This window comes from Triturus cristatus, chromosome 4_2 (assembly GCF_964204655.1).
Source record: "Triturus cristatus chromosome 4_2, aTriCri1.1, whole genome shotgun sequence".
In the NCBI taxonomy this organism is placed as follows: domain Eukaryota; kingdom Metazoa; phylum Chordata; class Amphibia; order Caudata; family Salamandridae; genus Triturus; species Triturus cristatus.
The window spans coordinates 877,526,051-877,553,499 of NC_140586.1; the positions used below are offsets into that span (position 1 = coordinate 877,526,051).

General features: G+C 48.3%; 1 long non-coding RNA gene across 1 annotated transcript; it reads left to right on the forward strand.

Annotated features, from left to right (window-relative positions):
* LOC146835311 (uncharacterized) lies at positions 1–27,449 on the forward strand. Its single transcript, XR_014960712.1, has 2 exons — positions 1–454; positions 26,360–27,449. It is a non-coding gene; the product is annotated as an uncharacterized LOC146835311 (long non-coding RNA).

Sequence of the window (27,449 nt, forward strand, 5' to 3'; positions counted from 1 at the left end):
TGGCAGGCTTCTACAACAATGTTTCAATTTGGAAGATTGATTTCCCCACTTTGCGCTCTCAGACCTGACTTCACGTCGTGGTAGTGCCCATTGCGTGATACAGGCTGGCGCCACGGGGACTGACGTCATGTCCTGCTAGTGCTCACCTTCCGCTGCTGGATTTTGTTGGAGTAGGCTGATAGTGCCTCTCATTTTGCAGTAATTTCGAATCCTACACAGCGCGGCTGTCTGCTCGCACCGGCCGTCACCTTGCGCAGGTGCAGTATGTTTAAAATCATGATTGACCCTGGCGCCACAAATTCAGTATTTGCTGAGGGTCAGAGAGACGAAGTGAAGTTGCAGCGGCCGCCAGGACTCTGTCACTGCCTGGATTCACCAATGAGCTGCGTGGGAAACCCGAATTCTCGTGAGCCGCGGTCTTGCCTGAGCCTGCCCTTGTATGTTCTACGTTGAAGTAAGTGAGTCCCCAGTCCGTACTTTATGGCTGCAGTGCACCCTGTAGTGTGTGGTGTTAAATAATTCCTTTAAAGGCAGCGCGCCTGCAGGCAGCTGTCTGCAGTCAGTTGGTGCCGGGTGTATTACAGTACTGTAGTTCAGAAGCCCTGGCATAGCGGCAGGTAAGGTTGCCAGCAGGGCCGGCTTTAGTGCGACAATGTTTGTTGGCGCCCCCCCAATGACAACCTCCACCACGGATTCTCTCACTAGCACCCTTTAAGATGCATTGAATTAGTTATATAGCGCCACTCATACCAGTGTAGGGTGTCCGAGCACTTTGCATCACAAACACATTACACAGAGACAATCAATCATACGTGTGTAAATCCGTGTACAGGAAATGATACATAAGCCAAAGGACTGAAAGTCACATGTCATCCATACTGGTAGGCAGTATAGTTTGAGTGCTTGGTGTGGAGAAGCACAAACAAAGAGTCGAAAATAAACAGCATAGGGGCATATCAACAAGGGCTTTATCTCTGCTTTTTTGGCTTTAAAAGCCAAAAAAGCAGAGATAAAACTAGCACCCTATCAACAACAGGGTGCTAACATGCAAATTTGCATGTTAGCACCCTTTTACTCTACGCTTCCCTTTGCATCTCTAATGATAAAATAATAGGAGAAATGTCGCTAAGCGACATTTCTCCTATTATCAAGAATATCGCTAACCCTGTTAGAGACAAAAAAAGCAGCGCTAACCTCGGTTAACGCTGCTTTTTTACGTCTGGTATTTTTCAGACTTAGCCATGATATCCTATGGATGGAGGATATCATGGCTAAGTTTGTCTGTCCCTATCAACAAGGTAACGTGAGATTATCGCTGGGTTTCCAGCGATAATCTCACGTTAGCCTGTTAGCGTGAGGATTTTTATCGCTATTGACATGAGTGTTGCTAATAGCACGCTATCTCAGCGATAAAAATCCACGCTAGCCGGCGATAATTATCCTAGTGCTAAGTGCGCTTAGCGATAATTATCGCCGGTTGTTGTTGATATGCCCCATAGTTGGGAGTTTTCTTTAATAATAAGAATCGATTTCTAGCCAAATTAACCCTTGTTGCAACATTAATCAATGTTCTAATAATGTATATTTTGCGGTGTGTATGCAGTTCTGGGATGAAAGTTAATAGCTCACTATTCTATATTATGACTTTAAGTTATAAATTGCAAGTAACAAAAGGATGTCTCTTTTGAAAGCAGTAATCTGCTGATCTGTTTACATCATACGCACTCTGTAATCTACTTGGTACACGTTCTTTGCAGCAGGCATATTAACCCTCTGCACTAACTTCACCTAAGTCAAAACCTCAACTTTACAAAACACTGATCTCTCTCCAGGAAGATAATTAATCACACGAGTTTTCTTGACATTTATGTGAGGCCTGGTAATTGCGGGCGGAAAGAAACGCTGCAGCATGTGCTTCAAAAGCTTTATAAACTTTCAAACACAGCGCCCCCAGGAAGCCAGCACCCGGTGCGGTGGCACCGGTCGCACTGCTCTAAAGCCGGCCCTGGTTGCCAGCCGTGGGCAGTGAGCAGATGTGACTGTGTACAGCACCGGGGCATTTTGTGCCACATAGTGTAACATCAAACGACATCTTAGCGCAGTCTGATTAATGTGATGCAGCAAAATACTGTAAGAAATATGTTCTGTGTTCTGCCTCGTTCGTCACTGTGCTGCCACCATTTCCGGACGTGAAACTACATACAGTGTGACTGAACGGCATATTAGACAAACTATCTAGTCATCTAAGCCTGTACGCCAGAAAATAACCCTATCTTTCAAATGCTAAGGGGCATATTTATAATAACTGACGCATCCCTACATATCAGCAGGGATGCGCCAGCTATTTTGCGCCCCAGCTCCGCCATCATGGATGCGCCGCATTTATAATGCGGCGCACCATGGGGCAAAAATGGCACAGATGCGTCACGCATCTGTGCCGTAAAAGTGGCGCATTGCTGGAGTTGCGTCGCAAGCGCGACGCAGCTCCAGCAATGCTCTGGGGGGCCCTATCTGCACAATGCTGCGTCAATCCTTACGCCTGTTTCAAGCAGGCGCAGGGTTTTGACGCAGCATGGGCTCAAAAGTGACTGAGTGAAATCTTGTAGATTTCACTCAGCCACTTTTAGGAGGCGTTCCTGCGCCGGAACGCCCCCACCTGCCCTGGAACGCCTACATGTGGCGCAGGGCTTTACAACGTGACGCATCTCCCAGATGCGTCACGTTGTAAATACCCCGCACCATGGCGCAGGATTTGCGCCGCTGCTGCGTCACAAAGGTGACGCAACGGCGGCATAAATGAGGCGCAAGTCAAACATAAACCTGCCCCTAACTATTTCTATGTCAAAGACACACATATACCGACGTACCACGGTGTACTGCAAACATGCTTCACTTGCGACTTGCTTTCAGTTTTGTTAAGGCCTCAGACTTCGTTGCGCCTGTGCGTGTGCACACGTTTTCAAGCACTTCAAGTTTGCTGAGTGCAGCCTGGGCCCAACGCGTGCTGAGCAGATTTTATCTCTGTAATGTTAATCGTAGCACTAGCCCCCGGACATCATGGTTTCACCACCCCTACAGCTCTCTGTTGTGGCTGGCGGGAGCTGATGCATTTGCGCTCCTGTCAGCTCAGGTGAGACAGAGCTGCACTCACAAGAGGGACACTCATGGCCTGCAGCCCTACTGGAATTTCGGCAGCCGCTTCATGTCTGGTATAGGCACTACCACTGGTCCGTGCAGGCTGAGCAGAAGCAGGATGTTTTAATTAAAAAAATCCTACCACCACCAAGAATTGCTTCTGCTGCCGACCGAATTCATAATTCAAAGACCTCCATGACATCCTGAACAGTGCTCCTCTCCCTTGGTCGTGGGGATTCTTTGGTGGCTATGCCAGTCATGGTGAGACTGAGAGTGGGCACCATGTGTCTAAACGCAGGGCACAGCTCTGAAAGCGTGCCACACCATGACCTCTCACCCTCACTACAAGCTGCAGATGGGCTAGTCTTCTAATGTCACAACACTATCAGTCAGATCACGGGTCTGCCGTGAGTGTCCCTACAGACACCAGCTACAGTGACCAGGCTGAGCAGCAGGAATTATTTACCCAACACTCAGTGACTCTGTTGGTAAGTGAAAGATAAAGTGATGATTTATCATGTTCCTGCTGCAGAGAGATCAGAGTTGTCTCGTGCAACTTTTGACTCTGCAGTAGCACAGAGAGAGAGTTAACATGCCTGCTGCAAAGAACGTCTATTCTGCATATCACAGAACAGTATTTTTATGTGGGAAGCTCAGGGAGTTACTGCTTTTGTCACATAGATTGTTTTGTTACTTGCAATTCATAAATTTCAATCCTAATCTACAGTAACCTTAAAACTGTTATCAAAGACTTCAGCTGCATGTAAAGTGCTTTGCCAGAGATGGCCACCATAATGCCAAGACAACACAATAGGCCAATAATGGGTACCACTGCGTGAATGCCACCTTTGTGTCAGGTCTAGACACCATTAATACTATGGATGCTCAAAATATATTAAAAACGGTAATCACCATAAATTCAAGGATGCCCTCAGTTTGTTAATGGTGGCCACCATTATACAACATGTGGCTACCTCAATTTGGCAATGATGCTAATATCCGAAAACTGGCCACCACCGTGTCATGCCACAATTATGCCAGGGCTAGGCATTATAATGCATGAGTGCCTAAATCGGCACATAGAGCACTGGAATGTTTCACATGTCCCTTCTCAATGCACTAGTCGTATTAGCTAATTTATTCCAAAATTGTGCTTTAAATGCACTTTTAATTTAATCTTTTTCAAAATTTTCACAGAGCAGGGGAACCTCCTATCAAAACCTTACTTGGAGCAAGGCTCCCTTGTTGAAATTCAGATCGGTTATTACATCTGCCTTTCATCAGTGCCAGTTGAGGATGTGGGCGGAGCCAATACAGAGTGGGTGGAACCAGTGAAGGAAGTGGGTGGAGCCAGGTGAAAGTGGGTGTGGCCTCCGACAAATATTTGAGCACCTGCACTTCATATTTTACAAATTAAGCACTGAGAGAGAGAGCGAGAGCGGGAGGCAGGGGGCATTGTACGTGTCCAGGAAGCTCCAGGTGCAGTACCATCCTCTGTTACTAGAGGGAAGTCTGCCTGAAAGCAACAAGCTCTTTTTTGGTAATTTGCATACCCAGAAGCCACTACAACACCATAATCACTTCTGTTTTAATTGTGACTGGTAAAATTTTCGTATTTGGCACTGATAATCAGAAACATTCTTATGTATATATACATTTTGATAAGATAGCATTACATTTGAAACTCCAAAAAAAGTATTTGTAAGGTCACTGTATTTTTCATCAGAGATATTTATAATACAGTCAGGCGGGGTATTCAACTAACTCATCAACAAACAAAGGTGCAAATTGGCGCAGTTCATTGATCTTCGTGTACCAATGATAGGGGTCAACTTGCCGAATTTTTGAAGGGTCTTGATATTAATCGGGAAGCCATTATAATGGATAAAAATAATGTTATCAAGAGGCTCCCTCAAGAGTCTATTAATTAGTTTGGAACAGAACAGTGCGATTTACGGTTTTCGCTGTAAAGGCAGATGCTTACTCTAGGTTAGCGCTAGGAAAACACAACAATGCGCCATATAATAAGTTAGAAACCTCTGGTGCGTTCCTAGACCGGAGAATGATCTTGTGAAGCTGAGGAAACGCTAGGTGAGGGCTGAAGGACGCTTCGTTGAAGGAGCGAGAGGTGCAATAGGTGAGGACTGAGAGCCCCTCGGTAAATGAGCAGGAGGTGCAAGGCTCCTTCTTGCCGCTAGAGGTCAGGCTTCCTCCACAGCAAACAACCAGCGAGTCACCGGCAATCTGCATACCCAGAATCCTGTGCTCATCCAAACACTGCTGCATTGCATTTGAAATCATTACAAACAGATGTTTATGGGGCGTAGCGATTAGAGTACTCCTTGTTGGAATCTACTATCTCATGGGCCTATGGCACAGCACCCCTGGTGTATAGGTGCCTTTGGCTAAATTCAAGTGTAGTATTTACTCCCTATTTCCTCCCCCTCTCCTCATGCTCCAATAGGCCGCTCTCCCGTAAGGCACAGGCCGACCCTCTGCTTCTCCATTCCCCTACTCCCTCTTCTCCCATTCATCCCCCCTCCCATTGTGATCGTCCCCTCAACATGCCAGCCATACCTCTAGCTAGAACTCTCCTTTTCTACTCTGCACCTGGTACTTCAATGTTATCTCTTCCCACCTAACCCTGCCCACCATCCCCTTATTTAGTCCGCCTTTCCTACAACCAGATCTTCCAATTAACTTTCCATACTTTCCCCCTTGTTTCCCCCTTCTCCCCTACCCGCTCCCCCCCTCCTTGTACCCTTGTGGAAATATGGATTTTTATGATCAGTTATGTCCCCTATCTTGGACCCCAACGGTTCCATGTGCACGTTATAAGTACATGTATGTTCCCTCCAGTTCCAGTTTTGAAGACGCAAACACATGTGCGTCCACCGTCAACATGTCCTCTTTCAGATCCGCCATGAATGGGCCGGATATTCTATTCCTAAATATGAAAGGCCACCGACTTTATATGGCTCATCTACTCCATTTTACAGTCCAGGCGAGTAGGCCCTGATTCTGCCATCAAGCCTTTCCCTGCTTTCTGCCTCTGACAGCTCCAGCCTGAGCTCGCATCTGTACCCATGAACTTTGTCCTACTTCCTGCACGGCTAACGGTGCCTGACTCAGCCTGTCTGTTGCCTGCCAAAAACTGTATTCAGCCTTCAAGTTATCTGCTCCGCTCCGCATCCAATGCATTCCTGTCTAGTAGTTTAAATAAACATTCTTCCAGCTACTGAGCAAAGGGCCCGGCTTCTCTGTCTTTATGCAAGTAATTCATAGCCCTGTCGTTATGAAAGATTTCTGCCCTTGCATCTCATGTAGACACTTAGACGCTTGTACACGCACTCATAGTCAGTATAGAATAGATTTCGTTCGAGAGACCTTTCCTTTTGGATAAACATAGTTCTTTAAACATAGGATGTTAGATATGATTTGGGATTAGGTTGACTTGACCCCCCAGACTTCTGTCTCCACATGTAGAGCTAAATGTCAAGTCCCCTTCACCCCCTAGTTGTACGTCAATCACACGTCATGCTGCTGCGCGCGCATCTATGCCAAGTATTTCTGCTGACATTGCGAAATTATTTCATAGATCCACCCATTTGTGACATCACATCTAAATGACGTTTTTCTAGTTACACCCAGTTACACCCATTTCAACTACGCATGTATGGTTTATCTATAATTATCAATTGTTACGCCTCCTGCATCTGCTTCACTGTAATGACTATTCTATAAAAATGATTGCTTGTCAATAATGTATTGCTCTTCACTTCCTGAACCTCCGTGGTGATGGAACATGGAGACAACAATTCGAATTGTCCATTGGAATAAAGCCCGTTCCGAACCTCTAATACCACGGATTCTGCCTCTTATTTTACTGAGCTATTTTTGTTAATTTTCTGTATCAAACTAAGTCCCGGTAATTAAATTATTTACCACACCCTGAACTCTTCTCAAACCCCTTGCATCTCTCTTTATCCTCCCGTTCCTCCTGTAATGCTACTCAGCCTTTATCCCCCCTTGATATCCCCTCCTTTTCCCTCTTTCGGACCCAGCAGAACCATGGGGCATATCATCAAGAGGGGCCGATAATTATCGCTAAGCGCACTTAGCGCTAGGATACTTATCGCCTGCTATCACTGTATTTTATCGCTGAGATAGCGCGCTATCAGCGACGCTTATCTCAAAAGCGATAAAAATACCAGCGATAGCTACGAAATGTGTGATCATTGCTGGAAAACCAGCGATAATCACACAAAAATCAGGCGATACCTTGCTGATAGGGCAGGGTGGACTTAGCCATTATATCCACCTTCCATTGGATATAATGGCTAAGTCAACCTGAAAGCAGGCGTAAGGAAAGTAGCGATAACCAAGGTTAGCGCTACTTTTCTTATCGCTATGCTCTTTAGCGTGCAGCTTGTAACTAGGAGAAATGTCGGTTAGAGACATTTCTCCCGTTATTTTGGGGAGTAAACGCCCACTTTGCATCTCATTAGAGATGCAAAGCTGGGCGTTAAGGGAAAGGGCGTGACCTTGCTAATAGTGCGATACAATTATCGCTGCTTTCCGGCTGAAAACGGCAGATAAAGTGGCGATAATTGTCTTGATGATATGCCCCCATATTCTTTCGTCAACTACCCTCTAGCCCAATCCCCTCCAGTCTGCCTGATGCCTGTCCCTTCACATTCACCTTTCCAAGTTTACGGGACCTTTCCAGCCCCTTCTCTCTTCTTCCCAATCCTCCTCCATTCTATGACTCCCCTCTTTCCTCTTCCATCATTCCACCCTCCCTCCTCACCTGTCTCCTCCTAAATATGATCTCAATTCTTCTCCTCTGTCCAGCATCAGCAAAGGTAAATCTCTTTCCACCTCAGATGCACCAACAAACCCTCTCAATCACCATCCATCCCCACCTTTTACTCCTGCACCCCAATAACCCCGCACCCCCTCCTCTCCCTGCCCTCCCTCGCCAATTGCACTCCCTCCTGCATCCATCGAGCCACCTAACTTTCCGTGCTCAGCCCTACTCTAAATTAGGATTTCTAATCTCCTCCATATCCCAGCTTGAAGCTTCCATCTCACTCCTAAGCAGGATCCATTCTACTCTAGAGTGGAACAGAAACCTTATTTGAGCCTATGTCATGTTACCAGCTGAGTTCAAACAGCCTCTATGGAGCATGCGCACTACGCCCAGCCATACGCCCAGCCACGTCCCTGTAACTTTCCTCATACACACAGGCCTTTTGTTAGTATTCTGAAAAGCATCATACCCACAATCCTTTGTTCTATATCTGCATACATACGATGTATTCACTAGAGTTTCACCATTAAGTTATTCTGTTAAACAGCTATAATATTTGTAAATGCGTTTTGGTTTTGAAGATGTATTTCCGTTATCTGAATTAGATACAATTATCACCCTATCTTTCCAAAGTATATGTTTTCAAGGGAAAGTACGATTTCAGAAGGTTTCACCACAGAAAAATGAAAATGTTGCAGTTGCTACTGTTTTACCATTATTTTTCTGGGTACATTTTGGATGTCTTTTCTAAACTTGTAACCATCTAGATTTATGTCGTAAAATATGAACAATACATATAGGAAACATTTTGCCCAGGATACAGGTTTGATGTGGAAGGCGGACCTTAACCAAACATGGCCCAGGTTGGATTATTGTGTTTGCCTCCAAATCACTGATTTCTGAGCACAGTTCTACGCTCTCTTCCCCACAAAGATCTCAAAAGGGTCCAGGGGGCATATTATCAAGCCAGGCGTTAACATTATCGCCGCTTTAGCGGCAGAAAACTGCAGCTAAAACTGCGATAATGGGCTTGATAATATGCTCTATGGAATTCCAATTGAAGCCCCTGTTAGATGTGAAGGACATCAGCTACATCAGCCAAGACATCAAATCCTCCATGTACCAACTGCGGTCAGATTTGACAGAACGCCTATCCTCCCTGCCACAAGATGTGGACTCTGTGGGCACTAGGGTCCTTGACCTCGAGACACAACACCAGGAACAAGAGCAACTCTCCACTGAGCTTCGGGATGATATTCACTTACTTAAGGATCAACTACACCAATCTCAGCTCAAGGCGAAGGATCTCGAGAACAGGGCACGAAGGGAGAACATACCGGTCAGAGACCTGGAGGAGGGCGTGGAAGGGCCTGACTTGGAGGCCTTCATGGTAGGTCTCTTCTCGGAAATCCTGGCCCCACAGACTTTTAAAATAAAACTGGACAGAGTTAATTGAGTGGGGACTCTACAACACGGTGACAAGAAACGGCCCGCGACATCCTAGCAAAATTCCACTCCTATAAAGTCAAGGAAGATGTTCTTCAGGCCGCTAGGACAAAGGACTCCATCTCATTTCAAGACCATTCCTGCACCATATATCAGGATGTAGCACTGTCTATTCTTGCATGGAGACAACTACTCAGGCCCGTCACCACTAAGCTGCGAGACAACAAGATCAGGTACAGATGGACCTACCCATTTGGGCTCTGCTTCGAATTTCAGAACAAACTGCGCCATCTCACCGATTCGCAGCAAGGATTGGATCTTCTGGGCCTTCCCTCTGAAGAGGATGCCCCCTCCCAAGGTAAGAATGGAGAATCTTCCCGAGGTTCTATGTCAACTTCAGCATGGACTGTTGGGTCGCGCTGGGGGCGTCGATGAACAATTCCCAGTCTGCCCAACGGGCTGATGCTTTCAGTCCCCTGTACGACTGCCGGAGCGACGGACGTATTTAGAGGCTTCTGGTACCTTGCGATGGGCGCCGGCTCATACTAGGAGTGCCGAGACTGTTCCGCATTTGAGCCCCACTGCTGCTCCTGAGGCTTCGGACACTGGTGCAGGACGAGGAGAGATCGTGGACATTGTGGACTTTATGCGTAAGGCCAATGTTGCTTCCTTTTTTCTATAGTAAAATGTGTCTGATAGGAGAGGGTAGTATTGTTTATAAGTGCAGGCTGTTACTCAAAATGATGCTTTGTTTTCCTCACCAATGTAGAAAGCTTACCGAGGTGTTTGCCTCGGCATGGGCTCGTATTAAGGCTTTCCTTTTCTCATTTTTTCACTTAGCCGCACAAATATGCTCTCGATAGAATTATCCACCGGGACGGGCGTGGATGGGGTCCTCGGACCTGCTGTCCCCCCTGGTCCCTGAGGGGTCTTTTCGGCCCCACAGGGGGACCAACAGTAGTGTTTGTATTTGTTCATGTTTGTTTTCATTTTTCTAGGGGTCATTGGGTGGATTCGGGAGGGTTGTGGTGGCGGCTTTTTAACGATTACTTTTGAGGGGATATCTGATTTCTGGGATGGCACAGTTGGCGTGAACTGGTTTACATATCTCCAGGAGGACGGTTTGGGACCGATGACCTCGGGGGGCTCTTGGGGCCTTGGGAGAGCTGTAGTTCTTTATCTATGATGTAATGCCGATAACTATTGGGACTTGGAATGTTAAGGGTCTTAACTCTCCCCAAAAACGCCACAAAGTATGGAAATACATTATTGGCCATCACCTTGACATAGTAGCGTTACAGGAGATGCACTTAGCTAGAGCCGAGGACACGCGCCTCAAGCACAAACATTTCCTACTAATTTATAGATCCTCAGTCCACACGAAACATAGGGAGGTAGCTATTATGTTTCGCTCTTCTGTACAATTTCAACCATTGGGAGTTTAGAGTGATAAAGATGGTCGCTGGATCATGATTAAAGGGGGGAAAATCTGCACTTTTGCAGTAGTATACGTGTTCGGACAAGGGCTCTTTCTCACGGGAAACACAACAGCGCTTACGTGATTTGGGCCTCTTAGATGCCTGGCGCATGCTTTTCCCATGGACCCGAGATTACACGTTCTACTCACATGTTCACCGTACATATTCTCGGCTTGATTACATCTTTATTAGTCAGTCCCTGCAAGATGCCTTACAGGACGCCAAGATCTTCCCCCTTTCAGTGTCTGACCGTGGCTTACACTCTGTAAGTCTCACTTGGTATGGGAATGACCCGACTACACCCAGGTGGTACTTTCCACCGTCACCTCTCCGAGATAGGGATTCCTGTACCAAATTGAGGAAAATTATTACTGATTTCTTCGCTACTAATAGGCCGGAGGACACTTTGGAGTATAACACCTGGGATACATTTACAGCTGTTGTCAGGGGGGGGTGTATTGTCCTCAATGCGGCATTGAATAGGCAACGCGCTAGCGAAAGAGAGATACTGGAAAATGAGCTGACTTCTATTGAACGTGCCCATAAATTAAACCCCACAAGGCAAACTCTACGCAACCTCACTGCACTTCGAGGCAAACTCAGGGTTATATATAATAATAGAGCAGAATTCACGCTTCTCAAATTACGACATCTATCATACACCCAGGGCAATAAAATTGTCAAACACCTTGCCAGACAATTGAAAGATAAACGAGAGAGAGACTATGGGGCATATTGTCAATAAACGGCTTTAAAATTATCGCCGCTTTAGAGGCAGAAAACTGCAGCTAAATCGGCGATAATGGGTTTGATAATATGCCCTTGGGAATTCCAATAGAAGCCCATGTTCTGGTGTCAACATGGGCTTCTATGGGAATTCTCAAGGGCATATTATCAAGCCCATTATCGCCGCTTTAGCGACAGTTTTCTGCCGCTAAAGCGGCGATAATTTTAACGCCGTGCTTGGTAATATGCCCCCATATAGGTGGAATTAGGGGACCAACGGGGAAACTCACGCACAAAGACGAGGACAAAGCTGAGCTCTTTGGTTCGTTCTATAAAAACCTTTATGCTGGGGACACCTTAGACTCGAACGCCCAGCGGGATTACCTCCAGTCATTGCCTCTACCCTGGGTGTCTCCTGAGTGGAATGACCTGCTCACCGCTCCTATAACAATTAATGATGTTACAGCGGCCAATAAAGCCTTGAAGCTACACGGCACTTTTTTATAAGACATTTGCCCCAGACCTTAGCTCCCACCTTGCACGTCTTTTTAACACTATGGCGGAGGAAGGCCCGACCTCCGGCACCATGTCAGAGGCCGTAATCTCGGTGATACCCAAACCGGGGAAGGACCCTCAACATTGCGCATCTTATAGGCCGATTGCCCTTTTAAATCTGGATGCAAACCTATATTCCTCGATTCTAGGCAAACGCCTGAATGACCTCATGCCCGACCTCATACACCCAGATCAGTCGGGCTTTATCAAAGGACATCAAACACACGATAATACCCGTCGAATTATTCATCTGATAGAAAAGGCCAACAGACGCCAAATCCCTGCGGTCCTAGTAGGGTTGGATGCTCAGAAAACCTTCGTCAGGGTTGACTGGCTATACCTTTTCCACACACTTACGGCATTCGGCTTTTCGCCTAAATTTCTCACCATGATTAGAGCTAATTACCTCCACCCTCGCTCCAAAGTGGTAGTAAACGGGGTGCAATCATCCTCCTTTCACCACTCTAGAGGCACCCGACAGCGGTGTCCACTCTCACCCTTACTTTTTGCTCTCAGCATAGAACCCTTAGCATTAGAGATTAGGTCCAACCCCGGAAATCTGGGATTGCCATTCACTGGAGAGTCCCATAAAATTTCCCAATTCGTGGACGATGTCCTTCTGTCCCTTTCTGAGCCCGCTACATCACTCCCTCACTTACAATCGGAACTTGAAAGTTTTTAAGTTGTGTCAGGGTTTAAAATAAATTTGAACAAATCGTATATACTCAACCTCACCCTCCCGCCAGCAGAGGTCTTCAGACTCCAGTCCCTTACTCCTCTGTCGTGGGCTACCTCTTCCATCCAATACTTGGGAGTCCAACTAACGCCAAGAATCGAGGGACTCTATGCCGCCAACTTCCCCCCCATCCTTGCACGCATCCAGACAGAACTTACGAAATGGAAACCTCTTTTCCTGTCTTGGTTAGGTCGAATTCACGCTGTGAAAATGACCCTTCTGCCTGAGCTCCTCTATTTATTTCAGGCCTTGCCTATTGAGATGGAGCGTGACTTTTTTCGGAAAGTGAAGGCCATGATCCTATGCTTTATTTGGCAGGGGGGCCATGCTCGCTTCTCTTACTCTCTACTGCGTCGCTCTCGCAAAGAAGGGGGAGTTGGACTCCCAGATATTCAATTATATTATAAAGCAGCGCAGCTGAGAGTCTTGGTAGAATGGTCAAAACAGGAATCCGAAAAACACTGGTTACATATGGACGGCAGCGTGACGGGGAGGGCAATTTAGGATTTGGTGTGGCGCCCTAGAAGGGACAGACCTACAAATACATACATAAGCACTCCCACACACACCACCCTAAAAGTGTGGGATTCCATCTCAGGTGATGACAGGTGGACTTCCTTCCCCTCCCCATTTACACCGCTCCACTTTAACCCAGCAATCCCCCCAGCCCTACATGAGGGACCCTTTGACGCCTGGAGAAAGGGAGGTTGCCTACCTCTGACACACCTGTTCCATTACTTTGATCCTCTTGCTTTTGATAACTGTAAACGGGACTATGAAATAGGGCATACAGAAAGATACCAATATACTCAATTGATGCATTGGGCCCTTACTCCTCAAGTACGGGAGGCTGCCACCCGACCCCTCACAAAATTTGAGGCCTTCCTCACCAAGACTACCTCTATGAAAGGGGTGATTTCATTTATATATAGCTTCCTGCTTAAAACTGCTCTAGCCCAGCGCCCGCGATATATGTCCATGTGGGAAGGCTTGATACACCGTCCTATTTGAGGAATGGACGCACTTATGGTCTGATATTACACGTTTTAATCACTCCACAGAGCTCAGGGAAGCACACATGAAGACCATGATGGACTGGTAACTGCACCCTTCCAAGCTAAGACAGATCTTCCCCGCCACCTCTGATAGATGTTGTAGGGTATGCGGACTACTTGGGGACTTTCAACACATATGGTGGGATTGCCCAACTATCCGGCCCTTCTGGGAGGAAATACTGGCACACATAAAAGATATGCTGGGATATCCCATCCCCACTACCATGGTAGGTTTCCTTTTGGAGCTTCGTGACTCTTCCCTAGAACACCAGACCCGAGCTGATAAAATGATCATGTGGCTTTGTATCGGAGCAGCTATGATCATCTTGGCAGCCGCCTGGAAGAGGAAGGAGGCTCCGTCTATCGCCCTTTGGCACTCACGCCTATGGAAATTGCTTAGCTTAGAGCGCATGTCTGACATCTTCAGAGATAACTATAAGAACTTTGAATTTAAATGGGGCCCCCTAGTCTCCTTCCTTTCACGAGGCCTCCCATCGGCTGTCTGTCCTTCCACCATAAGGTCCCTTCATCTCTTTCAATTTTGATTAGAGTTCTAGTGTCATATGATTCCATCATTGTATGATTGTTTCCGCCACCACGGGGAGAGTGGGGGGTGGGTTTCTTGGGGGGTGTTTTTGTCTTTTATCTATGTTATCTTACTTCTGAGATAAGTTTCTATATGATTTATGCTCGTTCCATGTAACACATTTCACTTGGACGACATGGAGGAGTTACCGTCGCAGCAGGAGGTTGGCACCTTTGTAACAATGCTTGCTCTTATCTTGGACCAGAAAGGACTGACTTCAAGCTCCATTGCATTTAGACACTGTATCCACTACTCCAATAAGAAGGAGCTTTATTTAGATTGGGCAATGCACCTCTTCCAGCCTGTATACTTATGCTGAAATATTCTGCTCCCCTGCGTGGGATGTGGTGTTGGTACTATCTCAGATTATATGTTGCCAACATTTAATAAAAATATCTTTGGAAAAACAAAATGACTCATACCTGCCTCCCAAGGCATTCTTGTAGCTTTGGGGGCTGGAATACTCAGAAGTGTCACATTTGTGCCAGTGTGATGATCAGTAGTTGTGTTGGTACTGTCATTGGCAGCGCTGGCAGGAGCAATGGGGGCACAAGCAGCAGTGGCCTCCTGACGAGGGCCCTGGCACTTATGTTTTTTTACAAACTAAACACTTGAAACATACTACATGTTACAAAAAATGGGTGCACCAAAACACAGGTTTCCATCTGTCTACCAATAGTGGAAATGGATAAAACTTTAAACGAGGGATTTCTTTCAGGCTCAGGGGCGTCTCTTGCGCAAGGTGGCCTGGCAAGAAATTCAGGGGCATATTATTAAGAATGGCGTTAAAATTATCGCCGCTTTAGCAGCAGGAAACTGCCGCTAAAGCTGCGATAATGGACTTGATAATATGCCGCAGAGAATTCCAATAGAAGCCCATGTTCTGGTGTGAACATGGCCTTCAAGTGGAATTCTCAAGGGCATATTATCAAGCCCATTACCGCCGCTTTAGCTGCAGTTTCCTGCCGCTAAAGCGGCGATAATTTTAACGCCGTGCTTGATAATATGCCCCTCAGAGATTACCGCACTGGATCATCCTCCTGCAACAACTAGGGGACGCTGGCAAGGATTTAAGGGTGGATGTCTCGCTCACAAATTACTCACCATGTAGCAAAATGAGCACGTACCCATACTTAAATGAGTGCATGCCTGCCAGCAAATTGCTTATGATTTTTATAAAGATTTGTATGCGTGCCCCCCAACACTCCCTCAGATCAAGACGTTGCCCATTATTGTGAGGCTTGGACTGATGGCTTCACCAGGGAACAGAGCGACTACCTTGGAGAACACTTCAAGGGTGAGGAATTCCTTTCTGCCTTGAGGACGCTAGTTTTTGGGCCCTAGCACAGATTTTTTTATCCATGCTGAAACGTGGTTTTGAACATAATAGGTTTACTAACGATTTCCCTGCAGGGGTTATAACGTGACTATATAAGAAAGGAGATGAAACTTCTCTCCAGAAGTGGCACCCTATCTCACTCGGATTACAACTTGCTATCTAAAGTGCTTGCTTAATTGTCCTCCATAAATAGTCCTGGGAGGTGAGCGGGGCTGGCAGGGAACAGGAAAATTATGGGAGCGGGCGGCAAAATGCAGCTGAATGAATCCTATAAAACAAAAAACAAAGGAGAACAGAAGTACAATGCACAATGTCCAATGCAGATAAATTGCAATTTACAACAGAACACAACCAATTACCCGAATAGCGGGTCCGATGTCTTGGGCTCGAGGACTGTGACAGAGCCACAGAGCCTGTTGATCTGTTGCAGTAGTGGTGGGGGAGTGGGACGCTTGACCCTGGAGGTCGAGGACTGCCCTTATGCCTAACATGCTCTTCCCAACCCTGTTTGCCCTTTATCTGCCATCCCTACCCCTGCCTGAGTGGGGCGCCCTTGAAAGGGCCAGTAGCCTACTGGCAGCCCACTGTGGTAAAAACTGTTGGTGTGGGTCACCCTTCCATTGTATGAAGCCACGAGTCATTATCAAGTTCACCCCACTGGCCCTCTGCATCTTGCACGAAATGTGCCTTGAATTCCTCATCATAGCTCACCCATGCGTATCCTCCAAACGTTATGTGAGCTTTCGTATCACATCCATGTACTTGAAAAAAGCAAAACATCCCTGTGGAAAAATTTTACGATACACCCTGGCGCATTGTACTTCTGTTCTCCTTTGTTTTTTGTTTTATAGGATTCATTCAGCTGCATTTTGCCGCCCGCTCCCATAATTTTCCTGCTCCCTGCCAGCCCCGCTCACCTCCCAGGACTATTTATGGAGGACAATTAAGCAAGCACTTTAGATAGCAACTTGTAATCCACATTTAGGAGTGAGATAGGGTGCCACTTCTGGAGAGAAGTTTCATCTCCTTTCTTATATAGTCACGTTATAACCCCTGCAGGGAAATCGTTAGTAAACCTATTATGTTCAAAACCACGTTTCAGCATGGATAAAAAAATCTGTGCTAGGGCCCAAAAACTAGCGTCCTCAAGGCAGAAAGGAATTCCCACACTCCTCCTCTTTCGACCATTCCTTAGCACGTATCTCCCTATGCAACAATTTGAGCACTTCCTTATACTCCCCTTTCCAAATTAGTTATTTTGTGGCCCCCCAATAAGTGTGCCATCAATGGCTTCGTAATCCACATGTAAGACAATGGGCCATATTATCAAGGAGCTTTAACGGCAGGAAACTGTCGCTAAAGCGGCGATAATGGGCTTGATAATATGCCCTTGTGAATTCCCATAGAAGCCTTGGTTCACACCAGAACCTGGGCTTCTATGGGAATTCACAGGGGCATATTATCAAGCCCATTATCGCCGCTTTAGCGGCAGTTTCCGGCCGCTAAAGTGGCGATAATGTTATCGCCGTTCGTTGATAATATGGCCCAATGCTTTTTATTTAACTCCTTGCTTTTCTTTTTCAACCCTTTTTCTTCCCTTCGGTCTTCACTACATTTGTCTGTCAGTATCTGAGCCTCTTTATGTCCCCCTTTTGATGTCACCTCTGCACCACCCCCCACCCTTGTTGCCATTGTCGTTCTGTCCATCTGTGTGGGCCTCCTTCTTTGCTCCCGTCTCATACGTTCACACTCCTCTGTCCATTACAAATGTGCCTTTCCACAACCACACCACCCTGGTTGCTCATAGCTCGCCCATGCCATTCCCTACCCCTTTAGACACCATCAGTGGTTGTGCTTTCACCTGTGTTTGCTTACCTGCCTGCAAGGTCACTTACTGCCCACGCTCAAGCTTGCTGTCGCGCTGCCCCCCTGCTGCCCACCACCTCAGCTTGCCACACAGTTGCCATCTTCTCTCCAGTTCCATCTTGCAAAACACTAGCAGAACTGTGTTTACTGGGTCCTGCAACCGCAGCACCCTTGCCACTGCAACCTTCATAACACCCCTGCACATCTGTCCTTTCATCCGACTCAACTAACTCCCCTTCCTCAAGATCTGCCTCCTCATAACTAAGGCTCTCTGGGGGCATGATCACAAAGAGCTATCACCAAATTAATGGCACTTTATCGCAGCCAAAGTCATGATAAATTTACCACCCCATTCACAAGCTGGTGCTAACAGCCCACAGCACCAGTTTTCCCGCGCTCGTAGCCGCAAAAAACATCACCACAGAGGACCCCCGCAACTATTGCTAATGAGATGCAGAGTAGGCGTTCCTGTGCAAAAAGCCGCGACAACACAACACCTCAACATTCACAACGACCAACCAGATTGGCTATAAGAACACAAAACACGCAATAAGGCACGTCGGCAGCAGGAAATTAACACCTGCTCTGACCAGGTGTAAAGTCGGACCACAGCCTGCACCACAAAAGGGAGCCGAGCCCACAGCCACATCTGAAGACAAACAGATGCCATGGAGCAACTGAACATGCAGCACGGACACCCAAGAGGGCCACAACACTCACCAACACCACCCGCAGGACCACCCCTCCCTGGCACCCCCCCCCCCGCAACCAAAGACATGCCACATCAGCTACACCTAAACATGTACGAAATAATCCGCCTGATGTCGCACAATCACAATTGGTGATATGCATGTGTCGTCACAGAAATGAGCATCACACATTCACTTTCAAAGCAAACAATGAAACTTTATTGAAATTACCACAGAAATGAAACGGAGAAACATGGTGGCTCCTCTCGGGACAATCCGTAGGTCACAGCATGCAAGACAAAAAACATGATGAGAAGGTGTGTTCTGCGCACATCAAAGGACAGAGAGAGAGCGAAGGAGAGAGAGAGAAGAAGAGAGGGGTAGAGAGAGAGAGAAGACAAGAGGGGGATGTAGTATTCTCTTTACAGAATGTTATGAGTCAGGTGGGGTGAGAGAGATAGAGAAGAAAAGAGGGGTAGAGGGAGAGAGAGAAGAAGAGAGGGGAAGAGAGAGAGAGAACAAGAGTGGGGTAGAGAGAGAGAGAGAGAGAGAGAAGAAGAGTGAGTTAGAGAGAGAGAGATAGATAAGAAGAGAGGGGGACAGAGAGAGAAGTAGAGTGGGGTAGAGAGAGAGACAAGAAGAGTTGGAGAGAGAGAGAGAGAAGAAGAGAGGGGGGAAGAGAGAAAAAGAGAGGGGTAGAGAGAGAGAAACAGAAGAAGAGAGAGGGAAAGAGAGAGAAGAAAAGAGGGGGAGAGAGAGAAGAAGAGAGGGGTAGAGACAGAGAGAGACAGAGAAGAGAGGGGGGTAGAGAGAGAAGAAGAGTGGGGTAGAGAGAGAGAGAGAGAGAGAGAGAGAAGAATGAGGTAGAGAGAGAGAGAGAGAGAGAGAGAAGAGAGGGGGACAGAGAGAGAGAAGAAGAATGTGGTAGAGAGAGAGAGAAGAAGAGTGGGAGAGAGAGAGATAGAGAGAAAAGAAGTGATGGGTAGAGAGAGAGAAAGACAAGAAGAGAGGAGGAGAGAGAGAGAAGAAGAGAGGGGGAGAGAGAGAGAGAAGAGAGGGGTAGAGAGAGAGAAAGAGAAGAAGAGAGGGGAGAAAGAGCGAGAGAAGAAGAGAGGGGTAGAGAGAGAGAGAGAGAGAGAGAAGAAGAAGAGAGGGGGAGAGAGAGAGAGAGAGAGAGAGTGCTGTCCCTGCGCACCCAGGCCACACTGCTCACCTGTTGCCACCAGTGTGTCTCCAACCACTTGCCGGTATGTATAGCAGTAAACCAGGTCGCACATCAGAGTCAGAGCCGTCATCTGAAACAGAGTCCAGATACATGACTGGCACAGTACACACACTTGCACAAGACAACATTGCCCGCCCGCCCATGCACACCAAGGCAGAGGCATCCCAGCCCCTCCCGCCGCACATCGGAGCATTCCCGCCCATGCACACCCGGGCCTCACTGCTCACCTTCTGCCACCGGCGTGTAGACAGGATGTCCCACCACGTGCCGCTGCAAGCCACAAGCCCAGGACATGGCACCCTCCACACTATGCAGCCACGCCACGCAGGCCACCAGGTCTCACGTCTGGTGCTGGGTCTTGATTACGCCATGGCATAGGACATACCATGGCACCCAGCACCATCGCAGGCTGCAAACCGGCTCAGCCCAATGGGTGCCACTAACTCTGTGAACCCGGAAGCAAGGCCAAGTGGTGGTAGGCCTGCGCAATCCGCTGGCTCGGCCTACACTGTGGTCCAGCAAGTCACACAAATCCTGAGCAGTCCGGACTGCCGGGACGGGGCATCATCGCAGGCTGCACACCCGCTCAGCATCTTAAGGTAGCAATGACTCAGTGCACCCAAAGTCACCATCCCGTGGCGGGGTGCCTGTGCAGGCCGCAATGCAGCGTGTGCCACAAACCCTGTTCAACCCCAGTCACCGTCCCGTGGTGGGGTGCCTGTGCCGGCCGAAATGCAGCGTGTGCCATAAGCCCTGTTCAACCCCAGTCAGCGTCCCGTGGCAGTGTGCCTGTACCGGCTGCAATGCAGCATGTGCCCCAAACCCTGTTCAACCCAAGTCAGCACCACGTGGTGGTAGGCCTGTGCTGGGCTCAAGGCCTTGGGTCCGTCATCCAGTCCCCACCAGCAGAGGGGTATGTGACGTCGTCGGCCCCTTATATTTTCGGGGTCACATGGCCTGGGACGCCTGTGGCGGATGGGTGTGGTGTGCATGCAAACCTGCCATCAGGGAGTGGCTGTGACATCATGACAACTAGACCAGTGACCTGCACACCACCAGCGAGTATGCCTGCGACGGGTAGCAATGAGGCCCCCCCCTTGGAGCGTTAGCTGAGTGGTCTGGCCTGCAGTATGCCGTAACAGCACAGGGCTTGCAAAAATGACTCGTGGGCACTGGGCATGGTTCAGTCCAGGTCCGGACAAGGAAGTGGCTGATGCGTGGGTCCCTGTTGTGGTGTCCACGGGACCCGTTACACAAAACGCTATGTAGCACCCTCTGACTGGAATCCTACAGGATTAGCATCATTGACGCAAGGGAAATCACTGTCCCTACATTCATCTACACATACATACATGAATGATGAAAGACATGACCAGCAGTGCGTCACTGGATGTTTATTGCACATCCAGTGAAGTTCTGCAGCGATACAGGGCAATGCCTAGCACACTACACAATATGGGCCCGCGCAGGGCCAGCCAGAGTCTATCCGGGGATGACAAGTTATGTGGAAGAGGATGGGTACAGTCCGCAGTCTGGTCGACGTGTCATTGGTCATCAAACAGGATGTGGCAGTCCATGTCGCTGTCCAAGGTGAGTGCATCTGAGTGAACCGGGGGTCAGTGGAAGGTCATGAGGCCATGTGCGGGACGAAGCATAAACAGGCCAGGTGGCGGAAATGAATGCTACTGAGTCGTTCTGATCACAGGCACATCCACGTCCTCGTCCCCGGATGAGTGCTCTGCCCCACCTGTGGGTGTTGCTGTAGCGGCTGCGGCACTGTGTGCCACAGACACATGACGGGCCGGAGGTGGATTGCCGGCCGCACTGTGTCCCACTGACACATCAGATGCTGGAGTGATTAGATCTGCCGCACTGGGAGGCAGAGACAAACCAGGGGGCGGAGATGTGGATGGTGTGGGAGCAGCAGCATTCATCATCACCACTCCTTGTGGCAGCAATGCCATGATGAGGATCTGCAGGGCATGGTAGATCCCAGCTACATTCCGCTGATGTGCAGCGGTGGCTGCCATCCTTTCCGCCTCCATCCGCACCATGTCCACCATGAGCCTCTGCATGTGTGCCAGCTCATGGCTGGTATCGCTGGAGCCACTCTGAGTGGACAGGTGTTCTTCTCTCCGCATCATGACTCCAGCCATGTCAGTCAAGGCTCGGTGGAGACCATGGAGTGGGCCTACACACCCAAGGATGGCGTTAAATTTGGTTGCCATGATGCCGAAGCCCAACCGCACCTGCTCTGCAGTCTCCCTCTGGCCCTCCAGCACACGGCTTTGGAAGGCCATGTGTTGTTCTTGGGGGTCTTGGGGGAGTGCTGGGGCTGTGGGTACCTCCTCCTGGGTGCTTTGGGTAGAGGGTGGGGTCTCCTCAATGTAGCTGGGCTGCCCTGATCCTGGAGGTGAGTGGTGGATGAGGTCAATGATGTCTTGGATGGTTTGGATGTCGATGCTGGTGTTGTCCTCTTCGTCATCCGTGAAGAGTGGCTGGGACTGCTCTGCAGGAGGTGTTGACGGTGCCCCTGCGATGTGAAGGGGAGATGGTGTATTACTATGTGTCCACATCTATGTAGTCGCATGGTAAATGTTGACATTCAGACAGCATGACATTGTACATTGTGACAGTCTGTGGATCTGGGCGAGGACCCAGGGTCATTGTGGGTGTGCACTGTGCTCTGCTTGATAGTGCATGTGTGCCATTGTGCCCATCTCTACCCGTCCCCCTAGTACCTGGTGGTCACTCACCCTGTTTCTGTTGTGTTGTGTCCTATCGAACAGTGTCCGATCCTCCGACTCTGGCCACAGTCTCCACACTGATGACTGTCGACACCAACTCCTCCATGTCCTCCAGTGCGAGCTGTGGCGCTGGGCCCCCACCTCCAGTCTACGTTGCTGCCTTCTGGTTGGTGGAGAGTTTTTCCTTGGTCCGTCGCTTGATGTCATTCCATCGCCTCTTGACCTCGTCCATTGTCCTCTTGTGCTCACTGACGGCATTCACTGTGTCCACGATGTCCCGCCAGATTCAATTTTTGGTGCCCAATGACACGTTGGAGGTGATGAAGAGTTGTTGACGGTGTTCCATCACCTCCGTGACTATGATCCTGTTCGCCTGCAGACTGAACTTCGTCTTCCTCTTCTTCTTGTCCTTGCCCTTCCCTGTCCCCGTTGTCCCGGGCTGGTCGTCCGTGGTGCTTGTGGGGTTGTGCTCGTCCACTGCGCCTGCTCCGGCTTCCTCCATGGTGCTTGGGTGTTGGTCAGTTTGTGTTTGGGCGTTTGTCTACTTTTATGGTGATTTTTCCCGCCTGCCAGGTGTGTGTTGCAGGCCTGGCGCTGCTTATCGCTGATTTCCTCATCGCGCTTTGGGCCATCTCAGGTTTTTTGGTGTTGTGGTTTGTGTTTTTGTCTCCATCGAGGTGGTTGTATCGCGGACATCGTCCGCGGTTTCGGCAGACTATTGCATGCTACTGCCGTGTTGTGAATTCCACATTGTCACGGAGTTGTTTTCCCGCGATAGGCTGCAATGTTGGAAGTTGCGTTACGCAACTCTTGCGGTAGTTATCACATGTTCTTGTTGAATATACCCCTCAGTTTTCCATTTGTACTGATTTTTACAGATAAATACAGACAGAAAATAATGTGTTTCCCGTCTGCATTTATTTTTAAAGGTGGAAAAGTAATGAACATTGTACTTCTCGTGAGAGACTCTCTATGCCGTCTGTCACACCTTCTATGCCAACAGCTGAGCAGATAGAGAGCATGGGGAGTTAAATAACAGGATGGGATTTCCTTACATACAGGCATACATTGGCATATGTTTGTAGAGAACAATGCTAATATGCCTGTGGCTGTATTCTTCGAGTGCACATTAATCTATCAAATAAATGTGGAAATATATAATTTTTCAAATCCATTTATTGTCAAAACACAAAATAAATTGGGATAAATATCAATAACATTCCCAAAAAATAAATAGGGATAAATACAGACAGAAATATTACCAAAAAAATACCTTTAAACCGGAAGCCCTACTCATAATCAAGCACACAGTACTCCACATCTGTCCCCAACTTACCTTGCACACCCCTTGGGCCTGACATTTCATCATAGATACCCTCCTCCCACCGCACATGGGGCAATTGTCAAGTCCACATCGATGTCCAAACCTAGAACAGAATCGACAGTGATGAGGCTTGATGTTCTGGGCTGGGCTCCCTCATAACCCCTGTCCACCCCAACCTCTCTCACCCAAATCCATCTAACTTTTGAATCCAGCCTCCAGCCCCTAGTTCCTCTATACCCAACCCAACCCCTTCCTCTATCCAACCTACTCACACTTTGCCTCTCATGACCCCAGTGCCCCCTGTGAATGCCCCCCTCTCATCATTGATGACCTGCAACTGCCCGTTCCCTTCCTCCCATACACTTTTAATGGCTTCTTCAGTGCCTCCCGTACACCACAAAGCTCCTCCATCTCTCCCTGCCCCCTCTCCTCAAGCCAGCACCTCTGCTCCCCCTCAACCCCATCACTCCAATCCAGCATGGCTTGTACGATTGCTGCTGATGGTCCTTTAGTGCAAACCATGGTAACGGTCAGTCCCAGGGCCGCCCGAGCATCATGCCACCCACCTCAGCCTTGGGCTGTATCTACTATTGTGGCCCTCTCCTTGATAACATCCCTCCAGCCCCACCATTCTCCTTTCAAGGCTTAAAGTCCCACCTGGCTGCTTGCCTGCCCTTCTGGCTCTGACCACTGAACCTGCTCCACCGCTGTGGTCCATGCCCCCGTGGCTAGTGGCATTTTGACTTTTCCCACCATCTACCCGTGTTATGCACCTGTGTGGCCATGCAGGCCGCAGCTACTGGTTCCTAACAACTGAAGCCCGCTCTGCCGCTGCACACTGACTCTCCTTCTGCACCAGCAACTCGGCGCAGCCCACCACCACCTTTATTAGCTGTAGCACCCCAACAACCCACAGATCCCCCCCATGTTTTCTCCTCTAGTAACCTACTAAACAAACAGGCCTCCACATCCAGCCGTGCCCAGCCGCCATTTACAACTGATCACAAAATGGTGGCTAGTAGGCCTTTATCTATGTGCCTCCCCACCTCCCCCCACACTAAACTACCCCGATTCCCACCATCAATCCTCTGAATCAAGATGCCCAAAAAGCCCAGGGTGGCACACATCCCCCATCGGCTGCCCCCCAAACCTCTATTTTACTGTGTTTACATAGACACTTAGGGGGATATTCACAAGTAGCCTTCTTGGCTTAACGCCTCTCTCCGCCACCTTGGAAAAGCAAGGCTGCACCATATCCACAAGGACATGGTGCAGCCTTGCTTTTCCCCCTGCGATGGCGCTAAGTTTCACAACTTAGCGCCAACGCAGGCACCCTTGCATCAGACTGCAAGGGTGTCTGCAAGCAGGGATGGTTTGTTTGTGTACAGGAAGGTGTCCCTTCCTGCATATATACAAACCTATAATGCCAGTTTGTAACTTACGTGTGTGCTGCTTCATGCAGCACACATGTAAGTTACAAAACGGCATTTTTTAAAAAGGTTAGTTTATGTACAGGAAGGGACACCTTCCTGCACATAAACAATCCAAGGCATATTGCATTTTCCATGTGTGCTGCACAAGGTAGCACACGTGGAAAATGCAAAAACAAGGAGAAATAAAGGGGCAGATTTACAAGCCCCCTGCGACACTTTTACGCCGCTGTTGCGTCACTTCTGTGATGCAGCAGTGGCGTAAACCTTGCGCCACGTTGCGCCTCATTTAACCCGTGATGCATCTAGGCAGATGCGTCACGTTGTAATGCCCAGCGCCATATGAAACCTGCGTCAGGTTTCATGTGGGCGTTCTGTTGCAGGGTGGGCATTCCGTCGCAGGAAATCTACAAGATTTCACTGAGTCACTTTTATGAGGTCACTGCGACAAAACCTTACACTTGCTTGAAGCAGGCGTAAGGAGTGGGGCACCACGTTAGGTATGGGCGGCCCTTGTACATTGCTGGAGTTGCATCGTGCTTGCGACGCAACTCCAGCAATGCTCCGCCCTTACGCCACAAGATGCGACACGCACCTGCCTATCCTTCAGCCACAGTGCGCCGCATTGTAAATGACTTGTGTGTCACATCTGTTCTGGCGCATCCCTGCTGATTGGCAGAGATGCGCCAGACATTGTAAATATGCCCCAAAGTATTTCTCCTCGTATCGCCAACTTAAGACCAGGGTTTTCCTGGTCTTAATTTTGGTGCTGCCTCCTATTTACGCTGCCAATGTGAATAGGGGGCAGCGTAAATATCAATGGGTGTTGCGGTGGAAGGCCCACCACAACACCCACTGCACGCCCCTTTCACGCTAAACACAGCGTGAAAGGGGGCATATTCACAAGGCAGCATTAAGCCACGTTAAGTGGCTTAATGCTTCCTTGTGAATAAGGCGAAGCCCCTATCGCCACCACAACGTCACTGAAAGTGACATTGTGGTGGCGATAGGGGCTTGTGAATATGCCCTTTAAAATGTTCTGTACACTGGTGCTTGATGTTGGTGTTTCTCTCTAATTAACAATTGTTCCTTTTAAAGATTCTTTTACTATGTTCATGAGCATTTCCCATAACAATGTTTGTAAACTTGATTCTATCCTTGGGATAATTCCAACCACTAACCCTGTCATATTGTATTGTTCTTCCACAGGTTTCAGGCGCTGACAGGGAAGGATCCAGCATGGGGACCGCTCTCCTCCAGTCTCTTAGGAAGGACTGCAGCAAGGCACGTTTAATGAAGGGTGAGCTACACCGGGCTAAGGTTTTATACTGGTTTGAAACCAAGATGGCCTCTGTCCCTTGTGACCTCGGAAAACCTCTTTGAAGTCTCTCGAGATTTCCCTTGGCCTCATGTTTATAAACATCTCACATGGTTGACAAGTCTATGGTCCCGCAGGCAAACCCACAGGATGAATTTCCAGGTTAATATATACCAGCAGTGTCAAATCATTACCCAGGACGTGGAGGACATTCTTGTGGCCTTATTTTGAGGCATGATTCTCAAGGAGAGAAACAGGGGGGCTTCTTAGATGAATACCAGACAACTGGGTTTGGCTCATGGAGCAGTGTGAGCACAACGCAACTTTCACCTTCCACAGTTTCCTCCGCCATCCCACACCAGTCCGTATTTTTATCTCAATGTGCACTGTATGGGGTGGTTCCAGATCCCCGAGTCCTACCGCATCTTGTCTAGCCACCATCATCTCAATATCTGAGAATCTAGGGGCATATCTACAAGGCCAGGCAAAAATTATCGCTCAGGGCTCTTAGCGCGAGGATACTTATGGCCGGCCAATCGCGGAGATAGCGTGCTATCAGCAACGCATATCTCCAAAGCGATAAAATTCAAAGCGCAAGCTGCCAACTGTGCGATTATCGCTGGAAATCCAGCGATAATCGCACAACTTTTGGCGAAAGCTTGCTGATAGGCTTGTCGACCAACAACCTTTCAATCCGAGTGCTCAATTACTTGTAACATGTGACATTGTATCTCTATATACAAGCATCCCGCAAGAACCGGCTCTAGAAGTAATGAGAGATGCCCTGAACGCACGGCCTGCACCGATGACAGTACCCACGGAATTTATCATTACCTTATTGACGATAGCAATGAAGAAGAATTTCTTCATTTTTCAAGGACAGTACTATATAGAGAAAAAGGGCGTTGCCATGGGAGCAGCCTTCGCCCCAGATTTAGCAATCATCTATATGGACCACTTTGACAGATTATTTGTATTCAA